The following is a 19,647-nucleotide window of genomic DNA, read 5'->3' on the forward strand; positions in this document are numbered from 1 at the left end:
AAGTAAAGCCTTTAGCAACAAGTCTAGCCTTGTAACATTCAAGGTTACCATGAGAGTCTCGTTTGGTTTTAAAAACCCATTTACATCCAACTGTCTTGCAACCTTCTGGCAATTCTACAAGACCAGACTTCACTTTGTTCCATAAACTTTAACTCTTCTTTCATGGCATCCATCCATTTATCAGAATAATCATAGCTAATGGTCTGTGAAAACAAAACTGGACCATCTGCAATTCCTAAGTCAAAGTCTAACTCTTAAAGATAAACCACATAATCATCTGAGATAGCAGATCTCTTTTCTCTTTGAGATCGCCTTAACGCAACCTCTTATTGTTTTTCTATAATAGGTTTACTTTGAAAAGCGGGAGTTGTAATTTCCTTAATTTCCACATTTAATGAAACCATACTCCCACTAGTTTCATCATTCTCAATAAACCTAGCATTTCCAATTTCAACTATTCTTGTGACATGATTTAGACAATAAAATATATACCCTTTCGATTTTTCTGGATAACCAATGAAATTATCACTGATTTTCTTGCATCCAGCTTCTTTTCTTGTGGATTATAAACTTTAATTTCTGCCTAACAACCCCAAATATGCAAGTGTCGCAAACTTGGTTTCCTGTTAATCCAAAGCTCAAATGGTGTCTTTGGGTCTTTGGATCTGCCTTACTAGGAACACAGTTTAATACATACATGACAGTTTTTAAAGCATACATCCACAATGAATTGGGTAAAGACTTTATACTTATCATGCTCGTAACCATATCCATCAAAGTCCTATTACGCCTTTCTGATACACCATATTGTTCTGGTGTACCTGGCATTGTGTATTAAGCACAAATACCATATTTTTCAAGGAATTTAGCAAATGGACCAGGTAGTTGTCCAATTTCTTTATACCTTCCATAATATTCATTTCCTCTATCAGATCTAACAGTCTTCACCTTTCTGTCTAACTGCCTTTCATCTTCATTTACATGAATTTCCAAAGCATTTACCGCTTGAAATTTATCATGTAGCAAGTAGACGTATCCGTAATGTGAAAAATCATCAATAAAAATGATGAAATAACTATCATTACTGAAGGTATTTACGTCAAAGGGTCCACATATATCAGTGTGTATAATTTCTTGAAGCTGAGTGCTCCTTGTGGCTCCTTTCTTTGTGTGTCTTGTCTGCTTTCCTTTAATACAATCTACACAAATTTCAAAGTCAATGAAATCCAAATCTGGAAGTATTTCACTCTTTACTAATCTTTCCAGACTTTCTTTGGAAATATGGCCTAACTATTTATGCCACAAGTAAGCAGAGCGTTCATTCACTAAACTTCGTTTAGTGCTAATAATATGATGTGAGGTTAAAAGAGTTTCAACATAATGATTGTCAAGTTTTAACTTATATAATCCATCACAAAGCATACCACAACCAACCATACAAGTATCCTTAAATAAACTGAAAAAACCTTTATTAAAATTACAAGTGTACCCCGAAACATCCAATTTAGATAATGAAACTAAATTCCTAGAAATACTAGGAACATAAAAAGTCTCATATAAATCCTAACAATAACCAATGTCTAGGATTAAACGATAAGTCTCGTCAGCTTCAACTGACACTTTTTTTTCTATTCCCCATGAAGATAAACTTCTTATTTAGGTTTATGTTCCGGATTGTAATAAATCAATGCATCATATTAGAAACATGAGTTGTACATCTAGAATCAATCCACCAAGTATTATAAGGAACTTCAGCTAAATTTGATTCGAAACATACATAAGCACTAGGCTTACCCTTCCTTTTGAACCAAGCTTATTATTTCAAGCAGTATTTCTGGTAATGTCCAAGTTTTCCACAGAAATGACATTTGTCCTTACTTGATACCTTCTTCTGGATATGAGAAGAGGATTCATTATCCTTTAAAGATCCTTTCCCCTTTCCATGCTTCTTTTCTTTTCAACTCCTTGATTGTTCACATAATGAATAGAGTGAATTCCTTTATTGTTCAGTCGTGTTTTCTCTGAAACTAGCATACTGTGCAACTTATGCATATTCCATTTATCTTTCATGGTGTTATAGCTCATTTGAAACGGTCCATACTCAGTTGGTAATGAGTTTAAAATGAACTGAATAAGAAAATTTTCATTCACATCCATTCCCACAGTCTTAAGTATTGCTGCAATATTTGTCATTTCAACAACCTGCTCATGCACAGTATGTGAACCATCAAACTTCATGGTGGTTAACGTACCCATTAATGCCCTAGCAAGAGACTTATCTTATGTTTGGGAATGCTCTCCCACAAACTTTAAAAACTCTATAGCACTTTCATTTTTGGGAATAGCTGTCTTGATGTTATTTGCAACACTCATTCGCATAAACATCAAACTTAACATATTTGATCTTTTCCAATTATTGTAATAGGTTATTTCTTCAGCACTTCTAGAATCAGTAATAGCAACAGGCTGATCACTTAAGAGTGCCAAATCAAGATCCAATACACCGAGGTGAAATTGAACTTGTTCACTCCAAACAGCAAAATTCAACCCATTAAACATTGGAACAAATGAAGCATGCAAGTGTAACGATCCAGACATAGGTATTGCAAAAATTAACTATACTTAATGCTTTGAATGAAACATTTATAAGATCAGAATCATATATATATTAATGTTTTACTTAACCTGTTTGATCTTTCCCAATTATTGCAATAGTTTATTTCTTCAGCACTGTTATAATCAGTAATAACAGCAAACTGATCACTTAAGAGTGTCAAATGAAGATCCAATACAACGAGGTGAAATTGAACTTGTTCACTCCAATCAGAAAAATTCAACCCATTAAACATTGGAACAGATAAAACATGCAAGTGTAACGATCCGAACACAGGTACTGCAAAAATTAACCATACTTAATGTTTTGAATGAAACATTTATAAGATCACAAACATAAATATATTAATGTTTTCCTTTGGGAAAAGCACTAATGCAAAGAGCTTTGAAATGAGGCTAATTAAATTTTTAATTTTAACATTACTTTGGTAACATTATATGCACTAATTATAAGTTTCTATTATCTTTGGATAAATAGATAAAATAATAATAATAATAATAATATTACCAAAACATTATCCTTATATCATAAGAACAATTAATCAACCTTTGGGTGATTCTAGATATCTTTTAATAATTTAATATTATTCTAGCATCAAACATATGAGTACTTTACTTAATGATTCAATCACATTGGTGATTAAAATCAAAAATACTTTATAACATTAAAATGTTAAAATATTGTGAGTAACGTAAACATGTTGTCAAAATACTTATATAGACTCATATTAGCATGCATTAACATTAAGGAAATGCATCCCAAATCCCTCCCATGTGATCAGATATCAGGCACCAGAGTTTAGTGATGCTCTGTCTTATGAGGAAATGTCAGTGTAGAGTTTGGATTGGAAAGAACAAGAACTGCGTATGAAAAGCATACCACTGGTAAAATTTTTTTGGTGCAACCATGCAGTGGAGGAAGTCTCTTGGGAATTAGAGGAGCAGATGTGCCATAGATACCCATATCTGTTTGGTGGGAACCAGGGTTAAGGTTTGTGTTTTGATTTGTATAATATAGGTAGTATTTTGGTTTTAATGGTTTTAGGGAGAATTTTCTTTTAACAGTTGCAATCTCCTAAAACCCATTTGTAACCACGATATTCTTTCACCATAAGTGAGGGTAATTAATAAAAATGATAGTGTTTTCTTTAAGAGTGGAAATGTGGAGGATGACAAATTTTGAGGACGAAATTTTATAAGAATGGGAGAATATAGAGATCCAGGAAAATAAAATAATAAAATAAATTGGTAAAAAAGGATTTTTGTCTAAGGAAGGAGAAAACTGGTGATGATTTTTTGAAGGAGGAAGAAAATCGGCGACGATTTTGGTTTTACCGTGGAGCGGTAACAGGTAAACGGATAAAATCGGGCTAGTTAAATAGAAAATCGGTGACGGTTTTCTCTGTAGTGAGGGTTATATGAAAGATCCTGTGAGCATTTTAGTTAAAAATCACACTAAATCTCTCTCTCTCTCTCTCTCTCTCACTCATGCAAACCTACGAAGCTCCCTCCTTCTCTCTTCGATTCCGACTCCGTTAAAGCCCAGATTAATGATTAGGTACCACCACGGGGTTCTTGGGAAAATTCTCTGCAACGTACACAGAGTAGATTTTCAAGTTGAGGTGTCGGGGGTACCATCCTAAAACCAGGGTAAGTGATGTATTTCTGGGTTTTTAAGTTAATTTAGAGTATATGAAATATAGGAAATGTTAAATGGAGATTATTTTGGGAGTTGTGTTGAATAATTTGGGGTAAATGTGAGTTGCAGGTTTTTGGACCACGAACACCGAAGGGGGTAAAAATTTGGGTGTTTAGTGGAATCTCAGTAAGTCAGGTAAGGGGAATAAATTATAACAGTCTTTTTATAAAAATTATGGGTCAAAAAATATGTGAAAATGACTTATGTTATTTTATCTGAAATTTATTATGATATAAATATCAAATGAAACTTATGTGGCATATGATTTATTTTGAGAAATGTTTAAACTAGGTTAAACGACTTACCCTGTGAAATATGTGATACTAAAAATGTGTTTTAATATAAGAAATGAAATATGGGAAAATGATGAAAGTGAAATGTGTAGGAAATGTATTGTAGTCACCCAAAGAATTTATAATATTTAAATAATAAAAAAAGGAAGGAAGGAAAGGAAATTAAAAAGGGGGCACAACAGGTCCTCGTCGACGAGGTGGTACTTGGGCTCGTCGACGAAGGTGTGTTTCATCGACGAGAAAATACCGAGAGAGGTTTTGGATGATTCTGAATTTTGTCGACAAGGGGAGAGTTTGTCGACGAGTTGTCTTCATGGCCTTGTCGACGAGGTGACGTGGCTCGTCAACGAAGGCCAGTGTATAAATAGTGTTAAACGCGATTTTTTAGCGTAAATTGGCCGCAGAAACTTCCTCTCTCTCCTCCCTTCAGTTTCCCTCTCTTCTCTCTTAATTTTTGGGCTGGATTCTTGCGGTTCGACGATCTAAAGCCACCATGACACTCTTTGGAAAGTTTTCTGCAAATCTACTGGAGTGGATCGTTAGTGGGGCTAGTTCGGAATCCATCCCAAATTCAAGGTAAGGCTTTCTACTCAGTATTTGACTTCTTGACAGTTGTAGAAAGCATAGTATGCATAGAAATACTGAAATTTATTTCTAGAAAATGTCGTTTTCAGGGTGTTGGACCGAGAGGCCTGCGGGTATAGGACTGGTAGTGGCTTTTCAGGACTTAGGTAAGGGGATAAACTAAGTTAGATATTTTATGGAAATGTATGTATGTTATTACAACATATGATTTTAGGAAAATAAATAAATAACTATATATATTTATATTTGGGAAATACTGCTAAAAATGATGGTATGTTAAATATACGAAAAACCTATTTTGTGTGGCATGAGTATAATTTATAATGAAATATTATTTTTTGGGAATATGATAATGCTATGGATATGATTTTTTGGCATACGAGTCATGCTATGGATATGATTTGTCGGCGTACGGGCCGTGTTAAGTATATGATTTGCCGGTGTACGGGCCGTGCTATGGATATGATTTGCCGTTGTACGTGTTGTGCTATGTATATGATTTTCTAGTGTATGGGCCGTGCTATGGATATGATGTGCCGACATACGGGCTGAGCTATGGTAAAATATGAAATACCAACATACAGGCCGATGATTTTCATAATATATGTATAAAGATGCAAAATGATGCAATGATATTGATTTGGCAATTATAGTATGAAATATCCATGTATCACAATTTGATTATATGCTATATGTTATCAGAGCCTAGTTAGCTTGGTCTAGGTTAGCACTTGCACGGTACCGATGCTATGTGTTAATGATTCATCATGATATTTGTGTTAATGTTGTTGTACGGAGTGACGTGAGGTTGGATGGTCGATGTAGTTTTAAGAAGTGTGAGTGCCCCTGGTGTACGGACTAGGTCTGGCAAACCCATCGGACTTACAGACAATACTTTTGACTTGGCAGTGGTCGGCCAACCATTGTTACGTCTCACCTTCGAGCCACACAACCCAATCATGTGGGGGTAATACATGACAATAGTCAGCTAACCTACCAGGGTTGTTTTTGTATTATATTATATGAGATAACTTATGTTTATGAAAATCTTGTATGTTCTGCCATGATATGAGAATATATGTTTCCCATATATGATACAGACCGTTATACTGATATGTTTATGTATGATTTTATATAGAACACATAAATACTCATATTGTCACACACTAGTATTAGTTTATTTCCCTTACTGAGAGGTGTCTCACCCCAAAATTTTATAAACATTTCAGGAACCTCGGATAGAAGAGCAGATAAAGCTCCGCTGAGATAGTTACGGTTGATCTGCCTTCTCTGAAGGGTATGTATTTTGTGATATGGTCAGATGAATTTTTGTGGGAAATAACCCTAGAACTCTTTTGGGTGGTTTGTCTATGTAAATATAGTGGACATAGTAACTCTGGTATTGAGATGGATGGTTTTTTGTTTATGATATTATGATTTTATGTTTCCTATTGCTTAGACTTCCGTTTTGTGTTTCTAGTATATCTTGGTACCCACGGGTTCAGGTTGATCATGATCTGCTGGATTATTTACTGATTTGTATTATTTAAAAAATGTGTGAAAATTAAACAGGTCGTTACAGTTTGGTATTAGAGCCTAGGTTGCTAGGTTTTGTAAACTCTAGAATGCAGCGGAAATGATACCAGAGTGTAGGAAAAGATTTAAGGTTTTGTTCTACAGTCTAGAGGCAGGACTTCTGTGGTGGTTTCTATATTTTTCCTAGAGTGAAGATTTCAGGAAAACCATAGTAAACTATTATAGGGTTATGTTTCTAGAATGTAGGACTGGGGTTAGAAATGAGTTGAGAGTGTTGGGATAGGAGGTTAAGTTTAGCAGGTAAAATATAAGGATAGGATTACTGAGTTGCAATTGTTATTTTTCAGGATGGATCCAGGAGGAGGTAGTGCCCATGCGAGTGGCAGTGATGGAGCAGGGCCATTAGGTGCAGGCGGGACAGACTCTGACGCGGTATTACGTAGCGTGGCTCAGCAAGTTATGGCTGAGATCGCTAGGAGCTTTAGGGAGCAGGGTGGTCTGTCGGTTGGCAATGAATGCACTATCGAGAAGTTTACGAAGATGAATCCTCCAACCTTTTCGGGAGGAGTCAATCCTGCAGCCGCTGAAAACTGGATGCAGGAGACCGAGAAAGTCTTGGCTGTGTTGCAGTGTACCAAGGAACAGAGAGTCCTCTTTGCCACCTATAGACTGATAGGAGAGGCTAAGAGATGGTGGACTGCTGTGAGGCTTTTGGAGTAGCAGAGGACTACACCGATAGCCATGAATTAGGATCGGTTTAGGGAATTGTTCTTTGATAGATATTTTCCAGCCACTGTCAGAGAGGCTAAAGTGGAGGAGTTCCTAAGTCTGAAGCAGGGACAGTTATCAATCCAGCAGTATGCGATGTGTTTCATCGAGCTCTCTCGTTTCCCCTCGTACATTGTCCCTAATGAGGTGAAGAAAGTGAGGCAGTTTGAGAGAGGCTTGAGGCAGAGTATATTCAAGTAGGTGGTGGTGCTATAAATCCAGGATTTTGTTGAGCTAGTCGATAAAACAACCTTGGCAAAGGTTGGTGAGCAGCTAGATGCAGAGGAGTAAGGACAGAGGAAGAGATTTGCATCTTCGGGCTACCAGTAGGGTCCTAGATAGAATCAGTAGAGGAGAGGAAACCATGGCAGAGGACGGAGGCAGGAGATTGGGAGACGTGAGGTTCAGGAAGTATAGGGTCCTCTTATCTGTCTGACTTGTGGTAGGAGACACTGGGCAGAGTGTTGAGTAGGTGGGGTGGTCTGCTATCGCTGCGGTAGACCGGGACATATGGTGAGAGACTGCCCTATACCACCAGATGCAACTCCTGCTCCCAGACCATACCGAGGAGGTTATCAAGCGCAATGTGGGGGCCAGTAGAGGAATACGGCTCCAGTTAGAGTGTTCACTCTGATGCCAGGTGATGTTGAGATAGCGGATAACGTGGTGACAGGTATGGTTAGTATGTTTTCTTTTAAAGTTATTGCATTGTTTGATTCAGGAGTTACACACGTTTTTGTGTCTTTGGAGTGCATTAGACTATGTGGGGCAAAAACACAATTGTTAGATACTGAGCTGTTGGTACCTACACCGACTGGGTCAGCGGTGAGGTTTAGTAGGGTGCTCTGGGTTTGTTTAGTGAATATCTAGGGGGAAATCTTGGCTGCCGATTTAATAATGCTGGATATGCATGGATTCGATGTAATATTGGGTATGGATTAGCTAGCAGCTAATTTTACCAGCACAGATTCCCATGCATGGGAAGTGATATTCAGACCTCCAAGAGGAGCAGAATTCAGGTTTGTAGGGTCGCGAGTGCAATCCCCGCCTCAGCTAGTTTCAGCTATTCAAGCCAAGAGACTACTGCTGAATGGTTGTCAAGGGTTTGTGGCAGTTGTGAAGGAGATGTCAGAGAATGAATTGAAACTTACTAACACGCTTGTAGTAAAAGAATTTATAGATGTTTTTCCAAATGAGTTACCAGGCTTGCCACTCGATCGTGAGGCAGATTTTCCTATTGATCTATTTCCAAGTACAGCGTCGATTTCTAAAGTATCTTACCAAATGGCGCCAGCGGAATTGATAGAATTGAAAATTCAGCTGCAAGATTTGTTGGATAAGGGCTTCATACGACCTAGTGTATCTCCGTGGGGAGCTCTATTTCTATTTGTGAAGAAGAAAGACGGGTCTATGAGGATGTGCATAGATTACAGGGAGATTAATAAAGTGACAATCAAGAACAAATATCCTCTACCCCATATAGATGATTTGTTTGACTAGCTCTAGAGTACATGGGTGTATTCGAAGATTGACCTCAGATCTGCTTAACATCAAGTGAAAGTGAAAACAGAAGATGTCTCGAAGATAGCCTTCAAGACCAAGTACGGGCATTACGAATTCCTTGTTATGTCGTTTGGTTTAACAAATGCTCCTGCAGTATTTATGGACTTGATGAACAGAGTCTTCCACCAATACCTAGATCAGTTCGTTGTTGTCTTTATTGATGATGTACTGGTCTATTCAAGGAGCTATGAGGAGCATGAGACACATTTGAGGCAGGATTTGCAGACACTACGGGAAAAGATGTTGTACGCTAAGTTCAGTAAATGTGACTTCTGACTTGAGAAAGTTGTGTTTTTGGGTTGTGTTTTTGGGGCAAGTTATCTCAAGAGATGGTATTTTTGTGGATCCCAGTAAAATTGAAGCAGTAGTGAATTGGGTTAGACCGAGGAACGTCTAGGAGATTAGGAGTTTCTCGGGGTTAGCTGGGTATTACCGTCATTTTGTAAAGGGATTCTTAGCATTATTAAGGCCTCTAACACGACTGACTAGGAAGAATGCCAAATTTGAATGGGACGACAGTTATGAGCAGAGTTTTCCAGAATTGAAGTAGAGCTGGTCTCAGCACCAGTATTGGTCATTCTGTCAAGAGGTGAGGGTTATGTCATTTATAGTGATGCGTCCTTGAAAGGACTTAGTTGTGTATTGATGCAGCATGACAGGGTGGTAGTGTATGCGTTCAGATAGTTGAAAGAGTATGAAAAAAATTACCCTACTCATGATCTTAAATTGGCTGCAGTAGTACACGCATTGAAGATTTGGAGGCATTACCTGTATGGTGAGCGGTGTGAGATCTTCTCTGACCATAAAATTTTAAAGTACTTTTTCACTTAGAAGAAACTGAATATAAGGCAGAGAAGGTGGTTGGAGTTAATTAAGGATTTTGACTGCACTATCAGTTACAACCCAGAGAAGGCTAATGTGGTAGCTGATGCGTTGAGTAGGAAATCTAGAGAATCAATGTTGGCAGTTATGGAGATCCAGTATCCGATCGTGATGGATCTGGAGAGACTCGACATTGAATTAGTTGAAAGTCCTTCTCAGGATCACATTGCCAGTTTAGTAGTGCAGCCTACTCTATAAGAGAGGATTAAAGCTGCTCAGAGAGAAGACCCAGAATTAGTAGAGGTGATGGACAGAGTGCAGAGTGGTCAGGGGGAGGAATTCAGTGTTGCAGATGACGAAGCTTTGCAGTTCCGTTCCAGATTATGTGTTCCTACCGATGTGGATATTAGGAGGACCATTCTAGAGGAGGCTCATAGATCTTTGTATACAGTTCATCCTAGTAGTACGAAGATGCATAGAGAGCTGCAAGAGTTGTTCTGGTGGAATGGTATGAAAGAGATTGCTGAGTATGTAGTTTAGCGTTTGACGTGTCAGTAGGTAAAAGCTGAGCACCAGAGACTGGCAGGACAGTTGCAGCTATTATTTATCCCATAGTGGAAATGGGATCATATATCTATGGATTTCATGTCAAGACTTCCGATGGCGTTACACGGTCAGAATGTCATTTGGGTGATTGTTGATCATTTGACTAAGACTGCTCACTTTTTACTTATCAAGATCAGCTACTCCCTTAACCGTTTGACGGAGATTTACATTCAGGAGATAGTTTGTTCACATGGGGTGCCAGTATCTATTGTGTCAGATCAAGACCCACGCTTTACCTCACATTTTGGAAGAGTTTGTAGGAAGCTCTAGGGTTTCAGTTATCGTTTAACACGACATTCCATCCTCAGTCAAATAGGTAGACTAAGAGGACGATACAGATACTGGAGGATATGCTTCAGGAATGTGTATTAGATTTCGGGGGTAGTTGGACTCAGTTCATGCCACTGGTAGAATTTGCGTATAATAATAGTTATCAGACCAGTATTGGCATGGCACTGTTTGAAGCATTGTACAGTAAGAGATGTCGTTCTCCTTTATTTAGGGAAGAAGTGGGTGAGCGGCGAGTTGTGGGACAAGAGCTTGGTCAGCAAGCATGTGATGAGGTTCGGCTTATCAGAGACAGAATCAGTGTAGCTCAGAGCTAACAGAAAAACTACGCTGATACCTGCCGCAGGAAATTGGAGTCTGACATCGAGGATTATGTTTTTCTGAAGATAGCTTCGTTGAAAGGGGTTATGAGATTTGGAAGGAAAGATAAATTTATCCCTAGGTTTATTGATCCGTTTGAGATTCTAAATAAAGTGGGGTCGGTTGCCTACAGGTTAGCTTTGCCACCTATGTTGTCTAGGATCCACGACGTATTCCATGTTGCTATATTGAGGAAGTACGTCTTAGACCCTTTTCATATTATCAGTTATGGTGAATTAGAACTCAGTGATTCACTGGTGTATGAGAAGGTAGTAGTACAGATTTTGGATAGGAAAGTGTAGGAGTTAAGTAATAAGAAGATTCCTTTAGTAAAAGTTTTGTAGAGGAATCATGCAATGGAAGAGGCTTCTTGGGAGTCCGAGGAGCAGATGGAACAGAAGTATCCACATTTATTCAAAGAGATTTGACAAGTAAAATGTAAGTAATAGGTAATATTTCTTTTGCAGGTACATGTAAAGTTTAGTTAGTAAGTAGCCTTTTAGTTTTGCGAGAATTTTCTTTTGTATATGTAATCTCCCAGGACTTGGAATGTAACCACAGTATTTCTCCATCATAAGTAATGGTAAGTAATAAAATAAGTATACCCTTTTTCTTTTAAGGGATGATGAGTTACGTGAACAGTAAATTTCGAGGACGAAATTTTATTAGGAGGGGAGAATGTAGTGACCCAAAGAATTTATAATATTTAAATAATAAAAATGAAGGGAGAAAAAGGAAATTAAAAAGGGGGCATAACAGGTCCTCATCAATGAACTCGAAGCTTTCGTCGATGAGGTGGTACTTCGGCTTGTCAATGAAGGTGTGTTTCATCGATGAGAAAATACTGAAAGAGGTTTTGGGTGATTATGAATTTCATCGACGAGGGGAGAGTTCGTAGACGAGTTGTCTTCATGGCCTCGTTAACGAGGTGATGTGGCTCGTCAACGAAGGCTAGTGTATAAACAATGTTAAATGCGATTTTTCAGCGTAAATTGGTCGCAAAAACTTCCTCTCTCTCCTCCCTTCGGTTTCCCTCTCTTCTCTCTTAATTTTTGGGTCGAATTTTCGCCGATTTGATGATCTGAAGCCACCATGACACTCCTGGGAAAGTTCTCTACAAATCTACTAGAGTGGATCGTTGGTGGGGCTAGTTCGGAATCCATCCCAAATTCAGGGTAAGGCTTTCTACTCAGTATTTGACTTCTTGATAGTTGTAGAAAGCGTAGTATGCATAGAAATACTGAAGTTTAGTTCTGAGAAATGTCGTTTTCAGGGTGTTGGACTGGAAACCCTGCTAGTGTGGGACTAGTTATTATAGGGGCTTTTTAGGATTCAGGTAAGGGGATAAAATAAGTTAGATATTTTATGGAAATGTATCTGATTTCAGGAATATATATATATATATATATATATATATGTTTTATATTTGGGAAATACTGTTGAAAATGATGATATGTTCAATATACGAAAAACCTATTTTGTGTGGCATGAGTAGAATTTACAATGAAATATTGTTTTTTGGGAATATGATAATGCTATGGATATGATTTGCCGGCGTACGGGTCGTGCTATGGATATGATTTTTCGGCGTATGAGCCATGCTATCGATACGATTTGCCTGCGTACGGGCCGTGCTAAGTATATGATTTGTCGGCGTACGGGCCGTGCTATGGATATGATTTGTCAGTGTACAGGCCGTGCTATGTATATGATTTGTTGGCGTACGGGCCATGCTATGGATATGATGTGCGGGTGTACAGGCCGAGTTATGGTAAAATATGAAATACCAAAGTACGGACCGATGATTTTCATGATATATGTATAAATATGCAAAATGATGCGATGATATTGATTTGGTAACTATAGTATGAAATATCCATGTAACACAATTTGATTATATGCTATATGTTATCAGAACCTAGTTGGCTTGGTCTAGGCTAGTACTTGTACGGTACCGATGCTATGTGTTAATGATTCATCATGATATTTGTGTTAACGCTGTTGTACGAAGTGGCGTTAGGTTGGATGGTTAATGTGGTTTTAAGAAGTGTGAGCGCCCCTGGTGTACGGACCAAGTCTAGCAGACCCATCGGACTTACAGACTGTACTTTTAACTTGAAAGTGGTCGACCAACCATTGTTAAGTCTCACATTCGGGCCACACAATCCAATCATGTGGGGGTAATACATGACAATAGCCAGCTAACCTACCAGGGTTGTTTTTGTATTATATTATATGAAATGAATTATGTTTATGAAAATCCTGTATGTTCTGCCATGATATGAGAATATATGTTTCCCAGATATGATATAACCGTTATACTGATATGTTTATGTATGATATTATATAGAACACGGAAATATTCATGTTGCCACACACTAATATTAGTTTATTTCCCTTACTGAGAGGTGTCTCACCCCAAAATTTCATAAACATTTCAGGAACCCCGGATAGAAGAGAGAATAAAGCTCCGCTGAGATAGTTACAGTTGATCTACCCTCTCTGAAGGGTATGTATTTTGTGATAGGGTCAGATGGATTTTTGTGGGAAATGACCCTAAAATTCTTTTAGGTGGTTTGTATATGTACATACAGTGGACATAGTAACTCTGGTATTGAGATGGATGGTTTTGTGTTTATGATATTATAATTTTATGTTTCCAACTGTTTAGGCTTCCGTTTTGTGTTTCTGGTATATATCCCTGGAACCCACGAGTTCAGGTTGATCATGATCTGCTGGATTATTTACTGATTTGTATTATTTAAAAAAAATGTGTGAAAATTAAGCAGGTCGTTACATGTATCCTCTGAGAAAATGAAGAAAGGTGAAATATGGAAACGTGTTTTGAGAAATATTGAGTAATTGTGAAATAAGATATGTATATGATAGTATAAGATGAGATGAATTATGAACTGAGAAAATATCATTGAAATGATGAAATGTGTTGAGAATACTGATATTGAAATGTGAATATGTGAAATGAAAATATTGCAATGTTAATTCTGTAATATGAAAATGAGAAATGTGAATATGAGAAATATGATTATGAGAAATGTGAATATGTGAAATGAAAATATTGCAATGTTAATTCTGCAATATGAAAATGAGATATGATTATGGAAAATGTGAATATGTGAAATGTGAATATTGTACCGTTAATTCTGTAATATGAATATTAAATTGTGAGAAATGAAATGTGAAATTCCGAAAGGGGAATACAGACATATGATTGATGAAATTCCAATACCACATAATGATTGCTCGTATGTGACAGTGATAACCCTGATGGATGGATATGGAAACCCTAATGGTGGGTTGTGATATTGAGAGCACGATACCGTTACTAGTGGTGTTAGTGCAACCACACGGACTCGTGGAGTGTGTAGCGTGATAGTAGACTGAGTTGTATAGCCGAGTTGTTGTGTCCCTTGAGTCCGAATCAGGGCTTTGACCGGCCAATCGTACTATAGACACGGGATATATGATGATATTTGGCCTAATCGGATCGACCAACTGTAGTTAGGTCTATCCTTCGGGCTGCACCACCCTATTCATGGGGGAAAGCATGACGTAGAGAAATATCCTCAGGGCAGCCATGAGTACAAACACAGATATATCGGTTATGGTGGTACTCATAAGCTTGAAATGGAAATGGAAATAAAAAGGAAATGATGATGGAAGTGAAATGAAAATGGAAATGAAATGAAAATTGAAATGAAATGAGAATGGAAACAAGAAAGAAAATGAGAAATGAAATTGCGTGAGTTAATAAATAATTAAAGCAAGGTAAACACACCACCTGAGGACTTACTAAGTAAGGTGAGTGCTCTGATAAGTATCAGTTGTAGTTGAACCCGAGTTAATCGGGTTAGGCTGCAAACAATATTAAGGCAGAGGGAAACTACTTGTGTGAGCGGGTAAGCTTCCCTATTCTCTGGAACTTTGCTAGTAAACTTGGGTTATGAATGAATGATTTTAGAAATGGAAGTAAAAGCTTATGAAAGCTTGTATTGTATATTTATATGATTATGATTGTGGAAATTGTATATTTTCTCAGAAGATATTGTTACTGAACAAATATATGTTATGACATAATGAATCTCATACTGCCACACACTGTAAATAATTTATTCCATCTTACTGAGATGTGTCTTACCCAATCATTTAAATATTTCAGGAAATTGAGCTTGACCCGGTGAGCTCCGAGGTAGAGGGAAGCAGATACCCTGAGTAGTTACGGTGAGTATTTTGTACTAGGGAGGTTTGATTCCCCTAGAGTTCTATGGTTGATTTGTGTTTATGAATGGTAATACTGTGGTATGTGTATTCGTTATGGTATGGATGTATATATGTGTATGTGTGTGTATGCGCGCGTGTATATATATATACATATGAAATGACTTCCGCTGTTAGGGTTGTGTATGAGTATGATTGTATATCCGGTACCCACTTTCGGGTCGAGTCGAGTTATGTATTATGATATTAGTGGTTGACGTGACCGATATGTGGTATATGTATTATTTATATGTGAAAAAAAATTGTATGAAAAATCGAGTTGTACAATTCTCTTATTTGGTATCATCTTTCAAAAATGTCAAATCTATCTCTATAACTATCAATAATTATTTCAAAATAATCATTTAACTATCCACAATTATCCCAAAATAACCTTATAATAATATCAAATTTACCTCTATAATTACTCATAATTATCCCAAAATGCTCTTATAACTATTTATAACTATTCCAAAATGGCCCATGTATGTTGTGCTTAAAAAATAAAAAATAAAACCTCATATGTCCCAAATGAAGGTTACGTTTCTCGATTTTTTTTTCTTTTTTGATTTTATTTTATATTAAAATATTTAAATTAATGTTCGGTGGAAACTTTATTTCTCACTTTAATGTCTTCTAAAACTCAACGAATGATTGAACGATTCTTAAGCAAAAACTCACTTGATGGTCTAGTGAATTTTGCAAGGTGAGAGAGAGAGAGAGAGAGAGGTAAGCAAGCAAAAGTGAAAAAGATGATTGGACATGGAAGATATGACACTTTTGTATATATGTAAATAAAATACAATATAAAATTATATTAATTTTTGAAAAAAAAATGTACGCAAAATTAAATTTAAATACTAAGATTTATACTTGCAAATACTATATTAATTTTTTTGTGAGAAATTTTAAAATTTTAATTTCGTGTTATATAAAATTGTAATGAAACTTATTCAACTTTACACAAATTTAAATTCAAAATTCAAAATTCAAAATTTATATTGCTAAACACAGTTAAATATAAAAAAAAATTAAAAATATAATTAGAATCTCAAAATTATAAATGTTATATTAGGATAAAAGTTATTGATCTTCTCTTAGATTTTTAAAATTTCCTATATCTCTTTTGAGATTTTAAAAATCTTACAAACTTCCGTACACATTAAGTTTTGAAACTCTTATAACACTCAAGAATTTTATTTTATTTTTAGTAAATATAAAATAAAGTATTTTTCTTTTTGAAAAATTTTGTGAGGTCCGTAAAATTTGTAAAGTCTCAAATTTTGTGAGACTTCCACCACCATTTCACCCCCATGAGCATTCTCTAATCTTTCAAACCTATAGCACCTTTGAAAATTTAAAAAATTGAAAAACAAGATATCAGTTTTTGTAATTAATTGAAAATGAAAAATAAAGACTATTGTCGACAAGTGCATTATGCCAAAAAATAATTATTTTTTTAATATTTTATTATAAAATGGTTGCAAAATAGACTAAAAAATAAGCTGGAATCATCATAACTTCACATTAGAATGACAAGAACAAATATAAAGAAAGTATATAGAATAGCCTGGAAATGATGATTATTATAAATATTATATTAGGATAAAAGATATTGATCTTAGTAGACCTCTTTTGAAATTTAACATATATATATATATATATATATATATATATATAATATTTTTTAGATTTTAAAAATCATAAAAATTCTTTTTGAGACTTTACAAGTTTCACAAACCTTACAAAATTTGCATATGTATGAAAGTTTGTAAGATTTTTAAAATCTCAAAATAGAATTAGGAAAATTTTAAAATTTAAGAGAAGTTCAGTATCTTTTATCCTAACACATTATTTATAATTTTAGGATCCTAATTTACCTGTATTTAGTAATATAAATTTAAAATTTTGAATTTAAATTCGTGCAAATTTGAAAAAGTTTTAATACAATTTTATATAATACGAAATTCAAATTTTTATTAATTTAGATTTTAAAATTTATTACAAAAAATTTAATATAATATTTACAAGTATAAATTTTAATATTTAAACTTAATTTTATATATATATTTTTAAAAAATTAATATAATTTTATATTATATTTTATTTACATATATACAAAAATGTCATATCTCACATGTTTAATCTTTATATTATATCTGATTTACATGTATATAAAAGTGTCATGTCTCCCGTGACCAATCATTCCTTTTACTTTTACTTCCTTGCCTTTCGGTGTCGATTGCAAGAATGCATCAAAGGGATAAATAAAGTTGGAGTTTTTTCTTGTTTTATAATTAAAACAAAATAAAATATAAAATAATACTTTATTTGGGAAAAAATTTCCAAAACTAATGCTCACGTAATCTCACAGCACAAAGTTGCGAGATTTAAAGTTGATGGACGAGTGGGAAGGTGACGCATGGCACGAGCAGGAGTTTGAGATTTAAATAAATGCGAGATTTAAAACTCATGGACGAATGGGAAGGTCACGCGTGGTGCAGGAGTTTGAGAAACACTGCGAGATTTGCATGGCTGCTTCTCTCCGAGCCTTCCTGCTCTGCTGGCTGTTTGCACCAGCTTCTGATATTCTGGCCATTGCTGCCTTCTTCCGGCTGAAAATTTACCCTTCTTCCGGCCGGAAATTAATTAATAAAGTCACCCAGTGAAGAAAAAAATGGAGCTGGACGACGCCGATACGTTGGCCTTTCAGCACATGCGCAGGGATAGGCACTAATTTGGGCATTTTATCAAATAGGTGGTGGGTGCTTTTGAATCACAGCAGTGCATAGGGTAGATTTTTTTATAGAAAAATCCATTCACAACCACCCAGCTGCAAACCATTTTAACTGAGCCTCATGATCAGAAATAAAAATAAAACCAACTAACTTACCCAGATGGAGGAAATAAAAAAAAACTTCGAACACAGTGGACCCGAACGCGAGGGCAAAGAGGATAGCTTTCGGGTTGGCGTGGTGAAGGAGATGATGGTGGTGCTGTAGATCTGCAGGTGAAGGAACGGGGTGGATTTGTGGTTGGTTGGGAGAGTTTGAGTGGAATCCGAGAGGCAGAAGGGTCTTGGCTGCTGGAATGGTGTGGAGGATTTCTGGTATGGAGCAGGTGGTTGTGGCCGAGGCTTGGGATATGGGAGAGAGCTGCGGAGAGGGGGGAGCTGCTGGCGTGGTTAGTGATTCCACGCTGCTTACTCCTACAGTAGTATTCAATAATCAATGCAGCTATGGAAGTATCTGACTTTATTAATTAATTTTCGGCGGGAAGAAGGTAGAAGAGTAATGAGAATACTAGAAACTGGTGCAACCGCCGGCAGAGGAGGAAGGCCGGAAGCAGCCATGCAAATCTCGCAGAACTAACCTACGAGATTTGTTTCTGAAACTTTCCTTTCGTTCATGAGCTTTAAATCTCGCAGTTTTAAATCTCAAACTCCCGCCCATGCACACGTCGGCTTCCCATTCGTCAACAAATCTCGTAGCACCAAGCTGTGAGATTACGTCAGCATTATTTTAAGAAATTTTTTCTCAAAAAGAGTATTATTTAATATTTTATTTTATTTTAATTATAAAAATGGAAAAAACTCAATAAAGTTGCATTGAACCTTTATTAAATATTTTAGTATAAAATAAAAAGCAAAAAACTATGCATTCCGCCCAAACCATACGTTCCGTTGGCAACCATCGTTAGTTAGTTACTCGACGAATCAATGTTCCAACCATCTATCATCACACCTTCCATGAGTTTTTTCCCGATTTATCCTTTTCCTTTAAAAATAAATTAAATAATATTTTTTTTGGGAAAATAATTCCCGAAATGACTTTAACGTAATTTCACTACTTGAAGTAATGAGATTTGTCACGTGTCATTCCGGGAATTATTTTTCCAAAAAAGATATTATCTAATATATATTTTTTACAAATGATAAATCGGGAAATAAATTCTTCTGCGTAATAAATCGAGAAATAAATTCTTTTAATATATTTTTTAAAAAATAATAAATAGAGAAATGAATTCTTCTGTGTAATAAATCGGAAAATCAATTCTTTTATGGTAACGAGATTTGTCACGTGTCATTCCGAGAATACCATTAGAAGAATTTATTACCCCAACAATCAGTCATGAGTAAAAATGATTGAAATTATTTTTAAAATTTAATAAATATATACTATACAATATAATTTTTCTCCACGAGAATCATAGAATTAATTTTAATTGATATTTATCAAA

This window comes from Malania oleifera, chromosome 13 (assembly GCF_029873635.1).
Source record: "Malania oleifera isolate guangnan ecotype guangnan chromosome 13, ASM2987363v1, whole genome shotgun sequence".
In the NCBI taxonomy this organism is placed as follows: Eukaryota; Viridiplantae; Streptophyta; class Magnoliopsida; order Santalales; family Ximeniaceae; genus Malania; species Malania oleifera.